The sequence below is a fragment of the Macaca mulatta genome, chromosome 12 (assembly GCF_049350105.2).
Source record: "Macaca mulatta isolate MMU2019108-1 chromosome 12, T2T-MMU8v2.0, whole genome shotgun sequence".
Classification (NCBI taxonomy): Eukaryota; Metazoa; Chordata; class Mammalia; order Primates; family Cercopithecidae; genus Macaca; species Macaca mulatta.
Genome location: NC_133417.1, coordinates 142231354 through 142255736, shown reverse-complemented (window position 1 = coordinate 142255736; position 24383 = coordinate 142231354). Strand labels below are relative to the sequence as shown.

The 24383-nt window shown below is 42.8% G+C and overlaps 1 long non-coding RNA gene and 1 other non-coding gene across 3 annotated transcripts in view; both read left to right on the top strand.

The window, feature by feature from the left end:
* Nucleotides 1-24383, top strand: part of LOC106992780 (uncharacterized) — a 173461-nt gene that overhangs the window by 65740 nt on the left and 83338 nt on the right. The gene's annotated exons all lie outside the window — the stretch shown is intronic.
* On the top strand, nt 5220-5321 carry LOC114671561 (U6 spliceosomal RNA). Its single transcript, XR_003721601.1, has one exon. It is a non-coding gene; the product is annotated as a U6 spliceosomal RNA (small nuclear RNA).

The following is a 24383-nucleotide window of genomic DNA, read 5'->3' as shown; positions in this document are numbered from 1 at the left end:
ATCTGAAAAAAAAAAAAAAAATCTACGATATGATTTTTAACATGAGATCCCACCATAAAGAAGAAATTAATAGGAAAAAATTCATTCATATGAGCCACCCTGATCTGTGCTTCAGGGATATCTCTGTATGTGCCTAAGGCCTAAATGACGCAATGCACTTTTAGACATCAAAGTCTGAGAAAAAAATGGTGTGTGGAGCCCACAAGATATCAACTACCAGGTTTCTAATTTACAGAGCAGCCTGAAGGGATCAGAGAACATTCTGTAACCATGTCTGAAGTGACCACTGTAAAGTTCTTCAAGCTATGGAAAATATTGAAGTCAAATATTTACAGTACTGAAGGGCCCACATGCAATGGAAAATAACCCCCAAATTAAGAACATCTGGGGGAAAAGTCTAACGAGAGCCAAGTAATGAAAGCAGCAATAAAGATGCAGAATGCATTTGTGGAAGGCTCATGAAGAAGGGAACCTTTTTTTCTTTTTCTTTTTTGTTCTCTTTTTTAGGTAATGAGGCTACCTGCCTGTGGTGAGCTTAAGGGAAGTGATTTGATTCTGTCTGACTGAGTTTACAAGCTGCCAAATGAAAAAAACTGCTACTTCCCATTTCATGAAATGAAATAATTACTGATGTATAGAACTTGTAGACGATCTTAGATGTTAAAACACTGGAGAAGTAAAACGTATGTGTATATAATTATATAGGATCAATCAATTGAGGAATGTTTTATCTGGGTTATAGAAAAACAAGAAAGGGAGTCCATTTAAAGAGAGGAAGAAAAATATTGACTTTGTTGTCGTCAAGTCCTGGATCCATGTGTTACTTATCATTATTTTAGGCCAGCTGCCTAAACCTCTCCCAGCCTCAGTTTGCACATCTTTAAAATGGGACTCTGATAAAGATTCATTGACAGAATTGCCAGGTGTGGTGGCTCACGCCTGTAATCCCAGCACTTTGGGAGGTCGAGGCGGGTAGATCACTTGAGGCCAGGAGTTTGAGACCAGCCTGGTCAGCATGATGAAATCTCATCTTTACTAATATACAAAAATTAGCCAGGCTTGGTGGAACATGTCTGTAATCCCAGCTACTCTGGAGACTGAGGCACAAGAATTGCTTGAACTTGGGAGGTGGAGGTTTCAGTGAGCAGAGATTGCACCACCGCCCCCCTTCAGCCTGGGTGACAGAGCAAGACTGTGTAAAAAAAAAAAAAAAAGATTCGTTGACAGAATGCAGATGAGGCACACAGCCTTACACCTGGCCTATAGAAAGTGCAGACCACCTGGTGTTTGCCATTACTATGATTGTCGTTGTATTGTTGTTATTGTTGTAAGTGTTGTTATTACATTTTTACTTAGGGAAGCAAGGTGTCAGAAGGAGGTTACGATTCTATCAAACAATAGCGTCCTAATGAAAAGTACTTATAAATTTTTAAGGATTGAAACTCTCTTGGAAGTATTTTGGATGATAAGCCACATAAAATAATGGGGTGAAGTATTTTTTCTCCTTTGATGAGAACAGTTGCATGAATGCACAGGAGTGCCCCTGGAGCGTGTTCAGATGGTCTCATGTTGAATGTACTGGGGAGGAAAAATTAATAAAACCCAGTATGAATGAACAAGGCCTCACTCCCCAAGTTTCCTCTAATCTGATATTTATAATAGGACATCATACAAGGGTAGACTCTCACAGCTGCTGTCTAGCTTAATACAAATGATTTTGAAGTCTTGGATACTCTTGGATGTGTGTTATTTATACTGTGCATTGTATACTTATTTAGCATTTCCACCTTGAAAACCTCCTGTTACTTAGGCATCAAGAAAACTTTGAAATTAAGAAAGTTATAAACTTCAAAAGATTGCTATTGGTTGAACTTGCAGGAGTATAATAGGGAATCAGAAGAGGACAAAAGAATCCAGTGGTATTCAAATCCTGTTAGAGACCATATGATGTCTGCTTGCTGTTTAGGGACTGAACAGCAAATTGCAAAGAACTCCTAATCATAGGTGTGGTCTAAGTGCCTATTAGAATACCTTGAGCAGTTAACAGTAGCAGCAAAAGTCTACCAAAAAAAGTCAGAAACATCCAAATTTGTTGTTGGTCAAACAGGTTGACTTAGTTACTGGCATTATCAATAACACCAGTGGCTAAAAAACCATGATACATAATGATACGATAGAATACATATAATAATCCTTTCAGAACTGCAAGGGATGGAAGGAGATACCATGTCTGTTCAATGCCTGATGCAAAGCTAATGATTAATTCAAGTTCTTTTTGTTTTTCCTCTTCTTCCCTTCCCGGAAAACCACATAAGGGTCCCAGTGACATTTTGCCTTGGATGTCCCCACTGTTGGAATTGCTGTCAATGATACGTGTGTAGTGCATGAGGACTCAGTTTTCTCCCTGACCTGTAGGAGGGATGGAGGAAGATGGCTCTGGGTGCGGGCAGACACGCTGATGGTCAAACCCTGAGGAGGAGGAACATCCTATGCCTGGGACTGCATCAAAGCCCCTGAGTTACCAGTGACTGTGCATTCCTCTGGAATCCCTCTTTTTCTGAACCCCGGGTCCTAGAATGGCTGCTCATAATCTAGAACAGGGTGGGGCAATAAGTAACACATTTGCACCTCCTAGGCCTGAGACGTAAGTTCAGGGCCCTGTGTTGAGAAGGAGTGTATAGCTCAGTTGGAAAGCAAGCCATGATTGATTAGCGATGCCATTTAGAACTGGGTTTTCATCCACTAAACACATAACATTGACAGCAATTCCAACAGTGGGGACATCCATGGCAAAGTGTCACTGGGACCCTTATTTGGTTTTCTGGGAAAGGAAGAAGAGGAAAAAAAAAAAAGAACTTGAATTAGTCACCTGCTTTGCATCAGACATTGAACAGGCACTTTCAGACATGGTATCTCCTTCCCTGCCTTGCAGTAATCAATTATCATGGAGAAATCAATTAGTGATGTCTGCCACTGGCTAGGGCTAAAGGAAGGCAGCACACGCCAGCTTGCGAGAATTCCTATCCATAGTGCAAGACTTGGCTCAAATACCATCTTATAACCATATCCCAAGATTTAGAATTAAAGCAATGTATGAACTAAAGGGTAATGAGATCATCCCTATCTTTGTTTCTATATTTTAGGCAGTTAATTTATTATACTGCCTTATATTATAATTTTTTCTTATTCTTACCACCCGATTATAAGCTCCTTGAAGGCAGGCCCTTCTTCTAAATCATCCTTAAGTAACCATGACTCCCCCTCCCTCTCTCTCACTTCCAACTCTAATGCATGCATTCAGGCTTTCTTCTGGTGACACATTCAGAAAATGTTTGCTGAGCCCCTATTAGGGACTAGAAGTGACAATAAGAGGACAAAGCTCAGCTCTGTGGAGCTTGTGGCTCGGCATAAGGCAGGTGCCCAGAAGCTCTGCTGCTAAATCTGCCTGCTGGACTCATTGCATCCTACTCTTAAGGCCTGGCCGGTGGTGACCTGGGCTGTGGCCGAAGCTGAGTGAGCATTTGGGACCAGCACTGGGTGTAGAGCAGCCTTCCGTGGCAGGCCCTTAGTGAGAGGAACTCAGCAGAGATGCTGGCAGAAGGTGGGAGGTGATTGAAATGCCGGAGACCCAGGGGGTCCCAGGGACTAATTTGCTAGCAGAGGTGGTTGCGTTTTCTCAAATCTCTACAAGTTTCTGGAGTAAGCTTGGAAAGCCAGGCAGCCTCTGATGAGTAAGCAGAGGCCACCACCGTTCAACGTGGGGACTGTAACTGCCCGCAGGTCAGTGCAGAGGGAACGCCCATCTGTCCTGGTGTGCAATGATCGAAGGCTTCTTTCCTGGAATTCTCCCCTGCATTCCTGCTTTCTGGTGAGAATTAGTTAGACATTTCACCTTAACTTCCCTTATCAGAAAAATGGAAAGGATAAGACTCAATTGTTTTGTATCTATTGAGCTAATGTTTGCATTTCTAACTTCCTAAATCATCTTACCTGGCTGCTTGAAAGAAGTGTGTCCTAGACTTAGAATAATGTTTAATTTTTAGAAGATGCCATTCTCTTTCCATGGAAGGTTAGTAATTCCAAAGAAGTCAATATAACATTATCCAGTCCTTCTGTTAATATTTCGATTGCTTTCTTTGTCAGTCTTCTTGTCTCAATGGCGAAGGGTATAAACGTTTCAACAGCTGTGGAAGAAATGTTTATTACCCTCCAGTTAGGCAAAGCGATCCGTCTTCCCCAAAACAATGCTTAGGGTTAAAGACTTGCCTCCCCTTTGCAATTTAGTTTGCGCCTTTATTTCTGAGAATGACTTCAATTCAGGCAGTTGGTAAATCAAGGATCTGACTACCAGAAAACCCCCTCCTTCTTGTCCCCTGTGGGCAAAAAGGATGGTGTTCTGGTTTGTGGTGGCTGTTTTGGGTGTGAGTGTTGTTTGATTTTTCTGTAGAGGTTTCTCAAAGAAGCTGACTTGAGTTTTCCAGGTGCCCCAGTCTGTTACATCACTCCTAAGCATCAAGAACAGCACAAAACGTCTGTGCTGCTAGCAATGGCAAGTTAGGATAGAAATCCCCCTGGTAGAAAATCCAATAGGTTCAGGTTCCTTGAGGTTCTCCTCTTTTGCCTCAATCTTCTTTACCTGTTCGTTCCTTCCAGTATGGGAAAATCCCCGGAGACACTGCAATGCCGGTGGCACCAGGAGACCCCATCTGAGGGCCATTCTCATTAAGAGCAGTCAGACCCCCATGGCAATGCCACTTTCATCCCGCATGCCATGCTCAGAATCCTTCCAGGCTCCCCAATGTCAGTGGGACAAAGTGGAAACATTAGAGTCCTCCCTGGGAAGGCACGGGTGCCTCCAGCCTAGTGTTCTCTCTCTCACCCTCCAGCCCCTCTGGTAGACATATCCTGTTCCTGGCGACCTTGGGCATCTGGGCTTTCCATGTTCTGTGCTGGCATTGGCTTCCAGTGGCCTCCCCGGCCCTGCCCTGTGAACATGTCTGACTATGACCCACACTGCAGAGACCAGCCTCTGTCACACACTGAATGGCCCAACCACCTCTGCACACACTGTTTCTCCACCTCCCTGTGTTAATTATTATGTACTCCATAAAGGGATCTTGGAGATCATGTAGTCTGACACCCCATTTAGTAGGCAAGAATATTGAGGCCTAAGAGGCAAAAGGAGAGTTAGTTCACATAGAACCCAACAGTCCTGGTGGACGCTTGAGCAGCACATACACTAAAATTGGAACAACGCAGAGAAGATGAGCACGGCCCCTGCACAGGATATCATACAAATTCATGAAGCATCCCATCTTTTTATGTTTATTCCAACACTGTTCATGATAGCAAAGTTGGGAAATCAACCTAAGTATCCATTAATAGATGAGTGGATAAAGAATACGTGGGGCTGGGTGTAGCAGCTCACGCCTGTAATCCCAGCACTTTGGGAGGCCGAGGTGGGTGGATCACCTGAGGTCAGAAATTTGAGATCAGCCTGGCCAGCATGGCGAAACCCCCTCTAAAGAAAATTAGCCGGGCGTGGTAGTGGGCGCCTGTAGTCCCAGCTACTCCAGAAGCTGAGACATGAGAATGGCGTGAACCGGAGGTGGAGATTTCAGTGAACTGAGATTGCACCATTGCACTCCAGCCTGGGTGACACAGCGACACTCTGTCTCAAAAAAAAAAGAATATGTGCTGTATATACTCAGTCATAAAAGAGAATGGAATCGTGTGTTTTGCAGCAACGTGGATGGAACTGGAGACCATTCTCCTAAATGAAATAACTCAGAAACAGAAAGTCAAATATCATATGTTCTCACTTAGAAGTGGGAGCTAAACAGTGGGTCCACATGGACATACAGGGGAATCCTTGGAGACTTCAGAAGGTGGGGAGGTTGGGAAGTCGGTAAGGGCTGAAAGATTACCTGTTGGGTCCAGTGTTCATTATTTGGGCAGTCGGTACACTAAAAGCCTAGACGTCACCACTATGCAACATAGACATGTAACAGAACTACATTCCTACTCCCTAGATCTATAAGAATAACAAAAATACAGCGGGGGAAAAAAGAGCCCCAGGGTCATTTCTACTACACTGCGTTGTCTTTTATTTTGTTGTCTTATCAGCTTTTTTTTTTTTTGAGAAAAAGTCTCACTCTGTTGCCCAGGCTGGAGTGCAGTGGTGCGATCTCAGCTCACTGCAACCTCTGCCTCCCAGGCTCAAGTGATTCTCCTGCCTCAGCCTCCTGAGTACCTGGGATGACAGGCGCATGCCACTACCCTCCCGCTAATTTTTATATTTTTGGTGGAGATGGAGTTTCACCGTGTTGACCAGGCTGATCTTGAGCTCCTGACTTCAAATGACCTACCCGCCTCAGCCTCCCAAAGTGCTGGCATTACCTGCATGAGCCACAGCACCCGGCCCTCTTATCAGCTTTTGTTGCCCATCTATGAATCTGTCTGATTTCTCCAACCAGATTCTCAGCCCTTTGAGAATAACTATGTCTTGTTTCCTTTGTGCTACTACTTATTTCCTTTGTAACAGTCAGCAGAGCCTGTAAAGAAGGATCCTCTGACTGAATTGATGGATAAAAGCTGTGTGCTTTATAAAACAGCAAATCACCAGGACACCCATCTTGGAGACTGTTGTGACACTCAGAACAGGGGCTCTTGAGCTGCTGGTACCGGAAAGCAAATCGTGCCTTGTCATAGAGCAGACCTGCTGGACAGAGATGAAGTGGTCACTGGGTCCAGTGTTGTCATTGTTCAGTGCAGATGCCGAAGCCCAGCATGCTGAGGTCACACAGGTATCTGGTACTGAAACCGGAATTGGAACAATGTCTTGCCCTGTGTTTATCACTTCAATGCCCCCCAGTTTTCCTGGACAAAGGTTTGCGTGAATAGGGGCTGAGGGAAGTAAGCAGGAAGGAAGAGAAGCTGCTGCACTGAACAGAAGTCAGGATGCTGGGGCTCTGCGTGTGTTCCTGCAGCACGGCCCGGTAACCAAGGCCAAGTAGGCTCCCAAACTTCTCTGGTGTCTTTCCCAAGCTTCTGCTCTTCTTTCTCTTTTCGGCTAACCTCCAGGCTCTCTATCTTTTTGTCCTTAGGCTCTAGTCTCTGATTAAGATGTACTCGCTTCCCGCTTAGCAAAACTCATCACGCCAGGCCTCACCTGTCCCCAGAACTCCCTTTTTAATTACAGAAAACGGCCCGCTGATCTTGGAAAGGGCTGTCAGGTGAGGTACCCTTCTCAGACTCATGATTCTTTTGGTCCTGCTTTTCCAAATCTGCTCCCACTTCTGTCTCTGCCTTCTGTCTCTGTCAAACAACCACTGTCAACCGTTCTTTAAATCAAAAATCATCGCTCAGGAAGCAAATTTGTTTGCGGGAAGAATGACAGTCTGTCGCCGTGCAGAGGGCGGCGTTCATGACGGTGCTTGAAGGAATTCACGGGTCAGGCCCAACAATGCCCAGCGCGTTGATCAGGCAGCTTGAGCATGGGTTGTCTTCCGCCTTCTTGCTGGTTTGACATCGTGGATAAAACCTGGTCATTTTTTCAGAAGGATTCTGAAGAGGTTTTGTAAATGAAAGAAATGGCTTGCTCTTGTTAGGAAAGCAAAGCCAATCTTTGAGATATTCAGGGAATGTGAGGTCTAGTGGACTCTTTTACTGCCAAGTTTCTTATCATGAGAAACTCTCAGCTCCTTCGTGGAAGGAAACTAAATATATGCGAGGCATTAGCAGCTGACTCAGACAACTGCACCAGCATAAACCATGTTGTGACTACTTTGCAAACTTAGTGCAGGGAAGGTCCTTAGACGCGATTCTGGAATTGCCAACCCTATGAGCTTCCACAGATGCCGTGGGCCACTTTTAGAGCCCACGGATTCAGCATGTGGCTGTTGGGAACAGGCTTTGCTGTGGAAATCAGTGATGGCTTATAATACCTCTAACTGCCATAAATGTTTTTGTAGGATTATTATTTATGATCTCAAATAATATTTCCATCTGATTAGCAGTGAAACAAACCAGGATGTGAGGAAATGGGAACTTAATTAAAGGTTGCTGCCTGGTCAGGGTGGCATTCCAGACCACGGATCCTGCTATGTAGGAGGGACGCCCAGATTTGCCCTGAGTGGGCCTCCCTTCCTCTTCTCGTGCAGCCTCTAACTCGAGGTGTCTCTTGCAATGCCACTTAGAATCGTTTCGCCGAAGATGTAGGTGATTAATCAAGGCCCCGGGTGTCACAATGGCCCATTGTCCCTGAAGGCATTCCTTTGGCCGGCTTCTGACCTTTTCTCTTGGGGCAAGTGTGCATTTTCCCAAACTCTTAATGGACAAGAACTCACAGACAATGGCCCTGCATGTAACTTTCATTTGCAGGATGGAACAGAGACAGTTCGGGTTGCTGGAAGTAGGGAAAAGGGCATGCATTAACTCAATCTTTGTATTCTCGTCAAAAAACAGACACATATTTTGAAGAGGACAGCTTTCCATTCGGTTTTTTATTTTTAAAAGAATCCATTGCACGTAAGCCCATCCTGATAATATTAAAGGAAATTAAAATAAAAGACTCACAGTCCTACCACTCTGACACTCTGGAAATTTAATTATTTCCATTTACGGTGTTTCCCTCTAATCTTGTCCATATACAAAGTTTTTACTCAGTTGTCATCAAAGCCCCCCTGGCTTTTAAAAGAATTACATTGTGATGGAGATATCTCTTTTAGATAGTTATGTATCATTATTAAAGATTCAAAATATCATTAATTTCTGTCAAGCTCTATTATGTTTATCATCTATCACTGTGTCAGCACACTAATCACTTCCTCAGCTGCCTCAGGACTGCGGCTTAACTATTTACTTTTAATAGAAATCGGACCACTGCAGCCTTTCTCTGCACCAACAAAGACGTGCCATTTCATGAGCTGTTGATCCCTCAAAACAAGTAAAGTCCTTTCATGGTCTCCTACATGGTCGAGATTTTTTTTAGATGATGAAAATGAAAGGTCAGAGAAGTTTGTGGAGACAAAGAGACTCATCCCTATTTTCCTGCAGTCCCTGGATGAAGAGCAATGGTGGACAGCAGCCAGCCTTTACACAGTGGTGTGGAGAATTCTGCAGGAGGGATGCTTCCTCCAACCCTGTGTCCCCAGGCTTGGCTGACAGCTGCCCAGGCAGCTGAGATGAGGGAATTGGCTCAGGTTATCCTGAAGGTGCAAGCTTGGACCCTGGCTTTCTTTTTTTTTTGAGATGGAGTCTCGCTCTGTCGCCCAGGCTGGAGCGCAGTGGCCAGATCTCAGCTCACTGCAACCTCCGCCTCCCGGGTTCACGCCATTCTCCTGCCTCAGCCTCCCGAGCAGCTGGGACCACAGGCGCCCGCCACCTCGCCCGGCTAGTTTTTTGTACTTTTTTAGTAGATACGGGGTTTCACCGTGTTATTAGCCAGGATGGTCTCGATCTCCTGACCTCATGATCCACCCGTCTCGGCCTCCCAAAGTGCTGGGATTACAGGCTTGAGCCACCGCGCCCGGCTGACCCTGGCTCTTTCTACAGGCACGGTCCTATCCCTGTAACAAAGCCTGAGAATCGGGGCTTCCGAATCAGATACTCTGGGTTCACGTTCAGACTTTCCCATTTACTTAATATGTGGTATCAGGTAAGTTATGTGACCTTCCTCATTCTTGTTTCTTCACATTTGACATAGAAATTATATCACTCATTCATTCAATAGGTATTGATTGAGCACAGTTCTGGATACTGGGAATATAATGGAGTTTACAGAGGAGGAGTGGGGAGGGGATACAGATACTGATCAAATTGTCATCCTGTGAACTGCAAGTGCATTCATTAAGGAACAGAGCACCACACTATGAGAGCCTGTTAAGAGGGAACTTGAACTTGTTAGGCACGTCAGAGGATGAGTTCACCAGCTGAGGACTGGAGGGAACACCATTCCCACTGCCGGAAACAAAAAGTAGATAGTCTCTATGCTAAGAGGAAGCATTGTCACCAAAGGTTCCACAGAAGTACGGGGGCCAAGAGCACAGGGGCCAAGGGAGATGTGACTGAAGGGGTAGGAGCCATGGCCCCTGTTAAGGATTTCCTCCCTGTGATGGTGAATTTTAGGTGTCGACTGCGTTAAGGGATGCCAGCTAGCTGGTTAAGTATCATTTCTGGGTGTGCCTGTGAAGGTGTTTCCAGAAGAGGTTGGTGTTTGAATCAGTAACTGAGTAAGGAAGATCCACCACACCCAATGTAGGTGGTCACCATCCAATGGGTTGAGGATTCAGATAGAGCAAAACACACACACAGATACACACACACACACACACAAACTCACAAAGGAAAGAAGAATCCATTCTGTCTCTTTGGGAGCTGGGACAACTTTCTTCTCCTGCTCTCCTGCTCTTGGACATCAGAACTTCAGGCTCGCCAGCCTTCAGACTTCAGGATTTTCACCAGTGGTTCTAAGGCGATTGGCCTCAGACTGAGAGTTACCCTTATCCCAACAGCCACCTGGTTCTCAGGCCTTCAGACTTAGATTGAGCTATGCTCCTGGCTTTCCTGGTTCCCAAGCTGGCAGAAGGCCTATTGTGGGACCTCTCAGCCTCCATAATTGTATGAGCCAGTTCCCCTATTAAATCTCTTCTCATATATCTATTTTTGTATCTATGTATCAGTCTATCTATCTACCCATCTAGCTATCTATTTATCCATCTATATCTATCTTTTCTGCCCTGAGTAACACATCCCCTAAGAGCAAAGAGAAGCCATGGAGGGTGTAGCAGTGCCTGCTACAATGAGACATGGGCACTGAAATGTCACTCTCAATGCAGCGTGAAGCTGGTATTCCCGGTGAGTTGGAGCAGATGCAGGAAGACTAATGGGTCTCCAGAGAATTCACCTGGTTTCCTCTCTATTAGAATCTGGCAGCTGGCTTAGTGCTTGGGATAGCGTTAGTACTGAATAAATATTTGTTTCAGTGAACGAATGATCTAAACTGATGATTGCAGAGGTGGAGAGACTTAGACGGATTTTAGGGGTATTTAGGAGAGAAGGTTGACATTTGTTGATGCCTGGCCTGGGGAGGTCCCCATCCAGGCACCCTTGCTGATTGTGGTTGGGACTCCATGTCTGGGTTCCACTTCACAGGGACCTCAGCCAGGACGACTGGAACCTATTGGCTCTGCCCATGGTTTCCATATAGAAGGTTAAATTTTCTCTCATAGTTCCCTCCTGGCATTTTATTTCTGCCTCCCCCATTCCCCACTGTTCCCCAGTTGTATCTTAATCAATTTAGAATTAACACTCAGTGATGAAAAAATATAACCCACCCAGAAGTGGCATGCTGTTTAAATTCCATATCCCTCTGCCTGACATGTTTAACCTTAATATAGTGTAAGTTCATTCCTAAGACCACGAACTCTTTCATATTGAATTGTCGTGTATTTCACAGACAATGTAAACCACGCAGTAGGTATTCATTGCTGAATAATGATATATTCAGCCTTGCAGGTTCATCCTCAGGCAATATCTTGGACCATTCTGTAAGCATCATTGTTTCCAGAATATTCAGTTTGAGCCCTTGCTCAGTCCTAAAACGTTCTCTATTGTTGGCTACATTCCAGAAAACACATTTGCCTCATATAATAATAATAACAACAACAATAACAATAATAACATCAGCAGCAGCTGAAAACTATGTAGTGCTTCCCATATGCCAGGCGCTGTTCTGAGTGCTTATTTCACAGAAATGTACATTCTACACTCATCCTCCTGCAAGGTTATTCAGTTATACGAAAGAATTATCTCAAGAGAGCTTTACAAAACACATCCATACTACGTACAAACACTATATATTTGATAAGACATTATCAATAGAAAATGAACCCAAACACTGTCTACTTAACTATATGTTTAAAGTCCTTCTGTTTGGTTTGTAATATTAAAGTGTTTTTTTCTATAAATGGTACATTCCTTCATTTAAAAAAATAAAACATTTAGGGCCGAGCAGGGTGGCTCACGCCTGTAATCCCAGCACTTCAGGAGGCCGAGGCGGGCGGATCACGAGGTCAAGAGATTGAGACCATCCTGGCCAACATGGTGAAACCCCGTCTCTCCTAAAAACACAAAAAATTAGCCGGGTGTGGAGGCAGGTGCCTGTAATCCCAGCTACTTGCGAGGCTGAGGCAGGAGAATCGCTTGAACCCGGGAGGTGGAGGTTGCAATGAGCCGAGATCGTACCATTGCACTCCAGCCTGTGGAAAAAGAGCGAAACTCCGTCTAAAAAAAAAAACAATAAATAAATAACACATTTACAGTAAAGGATTCTATAATATATTCTGTTTTGAGGAACCTGAACTCAGGTGGAGATGCACAGGCAATGGACCTAGCCCCGAAGTCTGGTGGCGTCTCGGGGCTGTCCCATCTGACCGCCGAAGATGAAGGAATATGTGATAAAGCTGAAGATTGTTAAGGATTTCACAGTGTTTCCACTCTTTACTTTTAACTGTGCAATAAAAATTCATTTCCCTACTGGAACTTGGCTCTGCAGGTTTACGTTTGAAAGGCTAAAGTCACACCAAGCCATATTTCTCCCCAAGTGGAAAATAATAGACTATTTGATGTAGAGTGGATCTATGATGAAGAATGAGAGTGTGAGAAGAAAAGAAACTCTTTTAAGAAATTGAAAGTAAGACTTTGGTTTTTATTTGGAATTCCTAGAGCACTCTTTTGATGTTTAAAAATTGCCTGCCAAAAGCTCAAGGTTTATATGCAGGTAATGGACATCTTCACTCTGGTTTTGACATTTAAGAGGGTCTAGTCCTAAAAGGCAGAATCTTAATAAAAACACACTATGGGTTAAAAAAATAAAATATGGGAATTCACTGTTTTCTTACTTAAAGTAGTTATGATATCTGGCAATTCCCATTAGCACCAACCCCTACACCCCCTCTCCGCCCCGGCCACACACACATCCCAAGGGCCAAAGAAACGTTGAATCTAACTTGTTGTTCTCTAATGGGTGGGTGGATGGGGTAGGCATTTGTTCACCTTGGGTCTGTGCTCACATACTTGATTCATTTTATATTATAGTGTACACTTGCCTGAGTTTCTACATGGTCTTTTAACCGCTTTGTTAAAATGAATCACATTGAAGTACCAGAATTTGCTCATCTATTTCTCTGTTATTCAACATTTAAGTTGTTCTTACTTGTTTCTCTAACAGATATCACAGCAACAATTAATTTTAAATTATACATTATAGCTTCTTCTTTTTTTTTTTTTTTTTTAGATGGAGTCTTGCTCTGTCTCCCAGGCTGGAGTGCAGTGGCACTATCCTGGCTCACTGCAACCTCTGCCTCCCAGGTTCAAGCAACTCTCCTGCCTCAGTCTCCCTGAGTGGCTGGGACTACAAGTGCACACCACCACGCCCAGCTAGTTTTTGTACTTTTAGTAGAGACGGAGTTTCACCATGTTGACCAGGATGGTCTCGGTCTCCTGACCTCATGACCCACCCACCTCGACCTCCCATAGTGCTGAGATTACAGGAGTGACCACCGTGTCCGGCCAATTATAGCTTCTATTTAATTATTTCTTTAATCATTCCTGCTAGATAAATTTCTAGATGTGGGAAAACAAGGTTAAAAAATTTAGTTGTCAAAGCACAGTGATCTAAAAGTTTGTACTAATGTACAATGCTATCAACTGCATATTATATACACACAGATGCATACACACGTCTATGTATATATTAGTTCTATCCCAACTTCACCAGCAACAGATGTTATTATTTAAACTATTTTCTCATTTAAGTTTTAAAAGTTCACATATGCTGTTAGGCTAATTTTTATCTTATGTTATTTTATATTTTATTTTACGTTATTTTTATCTTACTTTATGTTTATTCAAGTGCTGGTTTATTATTTTTATCCGCTTATGTGTGTATATTTTTTGTAGTTGGCCTTGACTCGTTTTTTTATGAAGGTCTTAAGTCTTTCCAAATATGCATGAGCATTTTCAAAGGTCATTATCAATATTAATCATATTTGTAGACATAATTCATGTAAATATTTTATCTTACATGTCTCCCCCTACATTTTAGTCTAGTTCTTTTTATTTTAATCACTGCAGTCAAAAATTTCAACATTGCATTGCCCATCAGTCCATTTCGTATTTCCTTGAATTTTGAAAAAAAATTATTTATTATTTCTTCAAAGGTAGGATATTTTCTGCTGATTTTTCTCTACAAATATATTTGTAATGATGAAACAGCCTCCTTTATTCAGGGATTATGGTGTAAAGTATGGATATAAATTAGGTTTTCTCCAAATTGCTCCCAGATTATCCCAACATTATTTATATTACAATTCCTTATCCTTTTGTTTTGAGAAGATTGCATAATAATATATTATTCTGGGTCTATTCTACTGTGCCTGTTCCTTCCTTTCATCTTTATTTTCATTTCTTTGCAATTCTACTTGGCATTTTATTGCCATGGGAGCTAATATTATGTTTTTCAAAAAGGCTAAGGTTTATTTTCTTCTACTTGGAATAGTTGTTAACATACCCACACAGGGAAGACTATGTGTTTTGTGGAACATAAAACTTACACCGTTTGAGTGCCCTGTTAAGAAAAACAAGACAAAATTATTAATACAAAGCATCCAGGCTCCCTCTGTGAAAGAGAGCAAATGAGGGGCCCTGAAACCTCTGTGTCCTTAGCTTCATGGCAAATTCACCTCTATTTTATTTTTGCCAAATGAATTTAACAATATTTGGCTGAGTTATTTATAAAAAAGGACTTTATTTATATTTCAATTGGAATCCCATTATATGTGTGAAATGGAACACGATGTTTCTCTACTTTCTTTGTCTTCTTTTTATACTCCTGATAAGACATTCTAATTTCGCTCATTCATCCAGCAGCAATTTATTGAGTACCTCTTCAATAACTTTGCAAGGAATTTTTTTATTTTTTATTTTTTTTGAGATGAAGTCTCACTCTGTTGCCCAAGCTGGAGTGCAGTGGCGCGATCTTGGCTCACTGCAAGCTCCACCTCTTGGGTTCAAGCGATTCTCCTGCCTCAGCCCCCTCCGAGTAGCTGGGACTGCAGGCACATGCCACCATGCCTGGCGAATTTTTGTATTTGTAGTAGAGACAGGGTTTCACTATGTTGACCAGACTGGTCACAAACTCCTGACCTTGTGATCTGCCTGCCTTGGCCTCCCAAAGTGCTGGGATTACAGACATGAGCCACCAGGCCCGGCCACAAGGTTTTTAATAATGATGATATGCAATTCTGTTTATTACGATTATTATGATTTCAGATTCTTGAATGTTTTATAAATGGGATCTTGAATTTCACAATGGTTTTGTTTATTTGTTTCCTATAATTAATGACTTTGCTACTTTTTTGTATATTTTTCTTATATACAGAGGGGTCTTCTTCTTCAGAGGGTTTTTTTTTTAATTATGTTTACGTTTTCAGTAAGTTTGTCTTTTAGACTTTTTGGAGGTGGAGTCCAGTCATCTTAAACTAATCATGTTTTAAAAAAATCTAAGTGTCTCTGCTTTTCCACAATTCCCCATTGCCCTTTTTGAAAACTATATTTTTGATTGTGATAACAAAAAAAGGTAACATAAAATTTGCCATCTTACCATTTTTAAGCACATAGTTGAGTAGCATTAAGCATTTCTGTGACATTGTTGTGCAACAGATCTCCAGAACTTGTGCATCTTGCAAAACTGAAACTCTGCCCTCATTAAACAACCCCTCCCCATCCCTTCAGCCCCTGGTAGCCACCACTCTGCTCCTGTCTTCATGAATTGGACTGCTCTAGGAACCCCATGTAAGTGGAATCATACAGCATTTGTGTTTTGCGACTGGTTTATTTCACTGAGTGTGACGTCCTCAGGGTTTATCCATGTTGTAGCAGGGGTCTGGATCTCCTTCCTCTTTAAGGCTGGATAATATTCCCCTCCATGCGTGTATGTGGTATTTTGTTTATCAATCTGTTGCTGCATCCCCATTGCCCTTTGATGGACCCCAACTCCTCTCCCTGCACAGCCTGGTCTTGTCTCTCCTGGCTTCGTCCCGGTTTGTCCTCTCCTGTCTAGCGCTGCATCCTCACTGCTTTCTTCCTGTCCCTCAGAAGATGCCAAGTGTGTTCCTGCTCCAGGGTCTTTGCTTACACTTTCCCTCCACCCTTGATGTTCTTCCCACAACTTTCAAAGGGCTGGCTCCTCTCAGCATTCAGGTGTCATTTCCAATATCACTTCCTCACAGAGGCCTGTTTACTACTTAAATAGAGGCTCGATCTCTGCCACTTTCTGCCATGCTACCTTTAAAACCCGTAATCATTACATTTACCATGACCTGCCATTCACCTGCTTACTTATTCCTGCAAACCTTGTTTCTGTCCCTCCATAGGTGTATTAGTCTGTTCTCACATTGCTATAAAGAACTACCTGACACTGGGTAATTTAGGAATAAAAGACATTTAACTGACTTACAGTTCCACAGGCTGTACAGGAAGCATGGCTGGGAGGACTCAGGAGACTTAAAATCATGGCCAAAGGCAAAGGGGAAGCCATCACGTCTTCACATGTTGGAGCAGGAGGAAGAGAGCGAAGGGGGAAGTGCCACACACTTTGGTTAAGCTTGTTCTCGTGAGCAGTCACTCACTATCATGAGACTAGCAAGGGGGAAATCCATCCCCATGGTCACCTTCCACCAGGTCCCTCCCTCAACACTGGGAATTACAATTCAACATGAGCTTTGGGTGGGGACACAGAGCAAAACCATGTTAGAAGATAAACTCCATATGGGTCAGAAGATTACCTAACTGACCACTGCCTCCCCATGCTGAGAGCATCTGGCAGCAACTTATTAAATATCTCTCCAGTGAATCCATTCACCGTTATTTATTTTTCTTTTGTGTTACTGCATTGCAGGGTACTTAAAAAATATAGAAAAGTAACGGGATTGGTGGTTATCTTTGTTTCATTTTTTAACTCTTATTATGTACATGCTTATTATTATTATGAATTATTATGCATATTATGAATTATATTATGAATCTTATTATGAATGTGATATGTAAGGGCATTTAAACATTTTAAGGAGGGTTTCTTAAAACAATTTTGCTAGAAATCTATGATGAATGATATTAATTCTGCCTCAGCATCTGTTTGAAATGTTATTCTTTGTTTGTCTATCCAAGCCTAAGACAAACCAGTCCCCACAGGAAGGCCTGGATTAGATATCTTCACTCTGAAATAATGGCATGCTGGAGTGTTCTCAGTGGGATCAGTTGCCCGGCGCTGTGTTAGACAATATTAATTGCTTTGTTTAAAATGAGTCACCCTTGCATTAAATGACTCTCTAAAATTATTTTGATATTGATTGGAACAATTAAAACTGACAATATCTCTTTGACTGCAAAACAGGGATGCATAAAGCCTGAACCATTTGGAAGTGCTGAAATACAGCACTTCATGCATCTGGCTTCTTTGTTTACAACTGTTTGCCACTGACAGCAGTTAAATGATCTCAGCAATGTCTTTCCCAGACATATGCAGACATCCTGTGTGGCAGGAACCTGCCCCATCAGAACAAGAAGGCCTGCATTGGAAATCTTCACTTTATAATACCAAGGCCTGGGGCCGTGCTCAGCTCTGCCCACTGCCTAGGGCTTCCTGGGTATCCTTTCCGAAATCCTGCCTGTTTGGAGGAGGCAGCACACCACGATGGGAGCAGTGTCTGCCTCTAAGTCAGTTTAGAGTAGGTGGGTATCCTACTAGCTGTACGGCCCTGGGCAGCTCATTTACCATCTTCGTACCGCCGTCGTGGTATATAGGTCTTGACAATGCTAACACGTGCTTGTCAGGGAGGTGGAGAGCATCCAACATGGGAGGAGAGTACCTGAGCCAGAGGAGATGTTCCGCAAACAAGAACTATTCTTATCATCATCCGAATCCTTGCTTGCCACTCTTCCAGTTTTTACCAATTAAGTACCCTAGTAAAAATACACCTCTCTCTCTCATTTTCTTTCTTTCCTCTGTCTGTGTTTTTTTTTTTTATGTTCTTGCAGTTGAACAGATTTTTTTTTTCAGTCTAATCATAGCAGCGCCCATTTGAATCCATATTGAAGCTATTGTTTCGAAACATTAGCCTGGCCCACAGATTGAATTTCAGATTTGGAACCCTTCCATCACACAGTGCTTTTGATGAAATCAGTTGACTCCTTCTGAAATTATTCTGAAACAGACCGAAAAATGAACATGAAATGTCAAGTCGTTGGACTGAAACTGAAATCTCAGTTTAGTCAGTGAAACCACATGTCATGGCTATCCTGGAAAACCTTGATAAGCCGAACACATAGCGGGGCCTTGGTTACATCTCAAAGAAGGAACCCATGATGAGAAAAGCCAGTCTAAGTGATGGCACACTCCAGCAGCAGCCTGTGCAGGGGACAACCATGGCGCTTAATCATGGGAATTCACACTTGGTGATGAGCCCGGAGGGTGTCTAACCCAGAGCCATGGTATATGAGATTGCCAGGGCTACCATAACTCAGTTCCATCGACTGGGTGGCTTAAACCACAGATATTTATTGTCTTTCAGTTCTGGAGGCTGGAAGTCTGAGATCACTGTGTCTGTAGGCTTGGTTCCTTCTGAGACCTCTCTCCTTGGCTTGTAGACAGTCATCTCCTCCATGTACCTTCACATGGTCTTCTTTCTGTTGAGTCTCTGTCCTAATCACCTCTTCTTATAAAGAGACTGGTCATGTAAATTAGGACTTATGTGAATGACCTCATTTTAACCTAATTGCCTCTTTAAATAACCTGTCTCCAAATATGGTCACATTCTGAGGTACTGAGGACTAAGACTTTAGCAGATGAATTTGGGGAAGACACAGTTCTGTCTATGACACATGGATTTCCTTGTCTCTCCTGGTGCTCTGTCGCCTGTCTGGTTTCTTGCAAGTTCTCTAACCTACAGAGGTAAGTGACCTCTGGCTCATAATGTGTTATTCAGATGGCCAATTGCCCTGATATTATAGTGTGGATGATTCAGTACTTTCCCCAAACTTTGAATCATTAGTGCATGAAGCTTCACATCACATTCTTAAGTTATTTTCCTTTTTTTTTTTTTTTTTTTAAGACAGAGTCTCTGTTGCCCAGGCTGGAGTGCACTGGCACGATTTCAGCTCATTGCAACCTCCGCCTCCCGGGTTCAAGCAATTCTCATGCTTCAGCCTCCCCAGCAGCTGGGATTACAAGCATGTGCCACCATGCCCAGCTAATTTTTGTTTTTTTTAGTAGAGATGGGTTTCACTATGTTGGCCAGGCTGGTCTTGAACTCTTGGCCTCAAGTGATCCACCTGCTTCAACCTCCCAAAGTGCTGGGATTACAGGTGTGAGCCACCGCATCCGTCCAGTTCTTTTCCTTTTCTTTCATTAATGATTACTTTAGGTAGTCTGCAATTTGAATCTACTTATTTTTTCAAGGGAGTGTTTCTGAAACACAAGGTTGAGACTAAATGTTTCTATATTTTGTAGAATGTTTTATGGCTTATTAACACATTTTAAATACGTATGTTTTGGACTCTGAAAAATAAGGTAAACCTTACCACTTCTATTTCTGTATTGATTTCAATTTCCTGAATTGAAGTAACAATAACATGGAGGGAGGTTTTTTTTTTCATTTTTCACATAGACCCAGATGATGTTGAGCAGGTAGCCCAATTTAACCTTTTGTTTTTTGAATGAAGCTAATAAGACTAAATGTTGGAAAACAAAAGATATTACATTTATTTAATAACAATGCAGGTCTAAAAACCCAGGCCAGTATTAAAAGCTGAGCAAAGAAAAACAACAGGAAAGTCAGGTGAATAAAATTGGCCAAAATAGCTATAGACTCCAAAAGAGAGGACCTTGATTTGGAGAAACCAGAAAATGCCACCCTCTGCAAGAGAAGCTCACAGTGACCAGTAGAAAATTAATGAACTCAGGCACCTGTATGTATACACCAGGAACTGGGTCATTTGTCAGCGTGCTGCAGAGGCTCAGTAGTGTTTCCGGCGGTGTGTGCTGGAGAAGGTCACTTCTGTAAGGTAATACGGGGATCGAGGGTGCCTGGGTATGCAGACCTCTCTGTATATTGTTCCCCTCTCTTAGAGAGGTGAAATGCTCAATAATGCTTTAATTGCTCTGAGAGGCCCTCCTAGGAAAACAAGCAAATCCAGGTTAATTTCATTTAACCCAGCGTTTTCTACAAGGAGTTTGACTCTAGGCCTCTCTTTGTAGGACCACTTTCACAGGAGGTTAGCATAAGCCTCTCACATGGATTATCTCATTGAATTCCCATACAGCCCTACATTAGTAGGGGACTAATTTGCCACCATTAGTCCCCACATGTGATGAATAATTAAGCGGAATCTAACAGAGATGAAATAAACTAACCTCAGGGAACAGTGAGTGCTGGAACCTGGGCTGACTCCCCGCAGCCTGCACAGAGTCTGTGTCCCACACACTCCCCACCCAGGCACACCAACAGGCTCTTCTGAGCGGCCACAGGAGCTGCCCAGTTCCCAAGAGAGGTCCATCCCCTGGGTGGAGATAGAGAAACTGGGCGTTCGGAGCCCAACAGCTCTCAAGTACTGTTTCTCTTAAGGCCACCCAGCCACCCCTCGTTCTCTGGTTGGTGCTCACCAATGGGTCAATGGTAGAAATTTTGTTTTCCAGATAGGTTTATTGACTTTGAGAGAAGAGTATGCTTTGCGGACTGGCCTTTGTGAATGCATCATCCTCCCCGCAATCCGAGCAGGGCTTCACCAGGTCACAAGGGAAGCACTAACTGTGGACATTCGGGAAGGGTTGTACTTCGTCATGGGGGCTGTCTTGTGCATTGGGGATGCTTGGGAGCATCCCTGGCCTCCACCTACCAGAGGCCGGTAGCACCCCTCACCCTCCCCAACAGGTTGTGGTGACTAAAAATGTCTCCAGCCATTGCCAAATGTCCCCTGAGGGGCAGAATTGCCTGGTGAGAATGACTTCAGTTAGACCATTATGTTAATTCTCACCCACCATCCACTTGCATATCTGTGAGCATGAATCAGGCTACAGGAGCACTCCCCAGTCTTGGGTGAATGGAGAAACTCGGCATTCTGAAATTGCATAATATTAGGCTGTTCTCGCATTGCTATAAAAAATACCTGAGACTGGATAATTTATAGAGAAAAGAGGTTTAATTGGCTCATGGTTCCTCAGGCTGTACAGGAAGCATGATACTGGCATCTGCTCAGTTTCTGGGGAAGCCTCGGGAAACTTACAATCGTGGTGGAAGGTGAAGGGGGAGTAGGCATGTCACACGTCACATGGCAAAAGCAGGAGCACTTTTAAATGACCAGATTTTGCAAGAACTCACTCACTGTCATGAGGATAGCACTAACGGAATGGCAGTAAACCATTCGTGAGAAATCCACCCCCATAATGCAATCACCTCTCACCAGGCCCCACCTCCAACACTGGGGGATTACAATTTAATATGAGATTTGGACAAGGACAGATCCATCCATCACATAGGAAGCTGAAACTTAGTGACTGAATCTCAGGGCACCTGGATCAGTCAGTACCTCAGGAGGAACCAGAGGCCCACTGGGACTGGGCAACTGAGATGAGCCTAAGGATGATCAAGATAGTGCCAGTGGAGTTGAGGGCGTCAACAAGGAATGATGCAGCATGCTGGGCCCAGCCCAGCTGGAAGTGATTATCATCCCCGCACCTGCAGGAGCAGATGAGTAAGCAGTTTCCCGAACCTGGAATGTTGTATGGAAAGGCTGCCCAAGCCAAGCTGTAGCCCTTAGGACAGGGACACAGCCTTCTGGAGCAACCTGGCATGGAGTGCCAGGGAGAAATGACTCCTTTCATACTCTTCCTCCCTCCTTCCTGTTTTTTGCTGTCTTCCTCCATTGCCCAAGGTAATAGAAAGCCAAAAGACTAAAGAGTGGTGAATGTGGAATATTGGCTCTCATTCTAGATCAGTTTTCTCCAAATTACTCACAAGCCATCCCAGCGTCATTTATTATATGATTCTCCTCCCCAAATGGAGTGCTTATTTATTGTATATTGAATTGTTACATAAAAGTCTTATTTTTGTTGATTCTGTTATGCTACATTATATACCTTTTAAAAAAGTAACCCCTCATTATTCCAATTATTTGCTTTATGACATGGTTTAATATCTAATGGAGCTAGTTGGACTAATTTTGCTGCCAAACTGCAATTTGCCATTCCCCCTTCCTCCTTCTTCATTTATTTTCCCATTGTGTGTCTTAAATGACTAACAGCCAAAACCTTTCTGATTGCAGTGGGCAGATTGCCCGAACCTTACTATGAATTTAGTACTCTTTAACACTCATCCAGGTTTTCTTTGATTTGCTTTCCTTTTCATTAAAAACAAAAAATTCTTGAAAATTATTCCTCTGCATGTTTGCTAGAATGGTTTATTTCACCTTGGATGTATGCATTTATTTCCTTTCCAAATGGAAAATTCTATAAAATTAATAAACAAGCACACCACACCCCTCCTTTTTTTAGACCAGTATTTCCAACAGTAGCCTCAGCTTTGTTTTGATCACCAGTTATGTCCTAAGTCTTGTTTGAGCAGTGTTGCTTTGTTGAGACCTGATGCTTCACCCAGACACACACCATTTGTTCAGTGTAAATGTTTTGTTTTTAATGAGAAAAATTTAGACTCAATATCTCCAAGAAAAGTAAGATTTTGATATCTGACATTACCACTCATCCTTTGGGATGTGTAAAATGCACAACATCTGGGTACAATAAACAATAATAAGGTCTAATAATGTTTTCATTGCTCAGCATCCTTTTAATAATCTGTCCACAGGTTTTTTTTAAAATATCTCAAACAAATAACAAGCAAGTTTCAGAACCACAGACATCATTAGCTTATATTTCCTAAGACTGATTCCGCAGAGTGAACTAGGAACATACACAGGTGAGATAAAATTTCTGCTTGAGAGAGACATTTATCATAGCACGCAGGGAAATGCCTAATGAGTTACACGAAAGCAAAACATACAGACTCTTGCAATTTTGATTTGTGCTGCATTTTGAAGCAGGCGCTGTGGGATGAAGGGTCGTGATGATTAAGCTCCAACTGGAGCCAGTGAAACAATGTAAACAATTTACCATTCAATTTGGCTAACTTTCCTTTTTTGTTTGTTTGTTTGTTTGTTTTTTTAACATGTTAAGTACCTTTCGGTTTCACACAGCTTTAAAATGTACTAAATAACACTAGCAAGAATTCCACCAATGCAGCAATAAGACAAGACCATAATTTATTTGGGAAATTGACCAAAACAAAAATACATTGCTGAAAAAGGTGAAGAATGGCTTCCCCTTTCTCTTTCTCCGTTGGTGGAGCGATTCTGTGTACTTGGCTCCAGTAGGCAAAACAAGCGTTGATAAATTAGGTGTTGCAAGCACCCTCCTGCCAGGTTAGCAGGCGGGACCTGTGGCATGCTTTCCCTCACTGGCTGTCACGCTCTCTCTCTCTCTCCTTGGGGACATCAGGAAGCTGTCCAGAAAAATAATTGCTTGACATGGTGGGTGGGTCAGGACCCTTTCCAAGCGACCTAGAAGAAAGAATAAAATATTACATTCAAATATCTGTCTAGCAAACATGCCTATAGTTTGTGTTTCCCATAATTCCACCATGCAAACAAGTCAGTTGATGTATATTACCTTCAAACAGGGTGTTAAGGGAATAAAAAGTAGAAATGTGTGGTCTCTTCCTTACAGAGGTACAAGTAACAGAACATTTCTAATTTAAAATTAGCCAGCAGTATGAGATACTGTTAGTGTTTATATGTGAACTAAAGACTACAAAGAATGTGACCTTTTGGGGTACATCCCCCAAGCAGATTAGAGAACAGGCTCTGTGGCAACTCTGAAAGGAACCTGGCTCCAGGGGTCAGGGGCCTCTCAAGATCCTCAGCCGAGAGCTCAGGAACTAACACATCTCTCCAGCAAACTGGAAATTGTGAGATATCTGAACAGCATCCGTGGTTTTAAAGAAGGGACCGGCCTGTACAAATCCTCCCTGTGCTGACAGCCTGCCTCAGGAGCACAAGAGAGCTCTGAAATAACCAATTCACGTTCTCAAGGAGATTTGAGGACATTCTTTAGAGAAAAGGGAACAGTATAAACTGAGAAGGATGCTTTGTAAGTTTTGTTTTGTTTCTAATCAAAGTAGCCAATGGTAGATTGGCTCCTCCAGAAAACTGAGCATTTATTACTTTTATAATCAGAAAAAAGTGCAACTATTTGCATTTTGGATTTTAAGAAG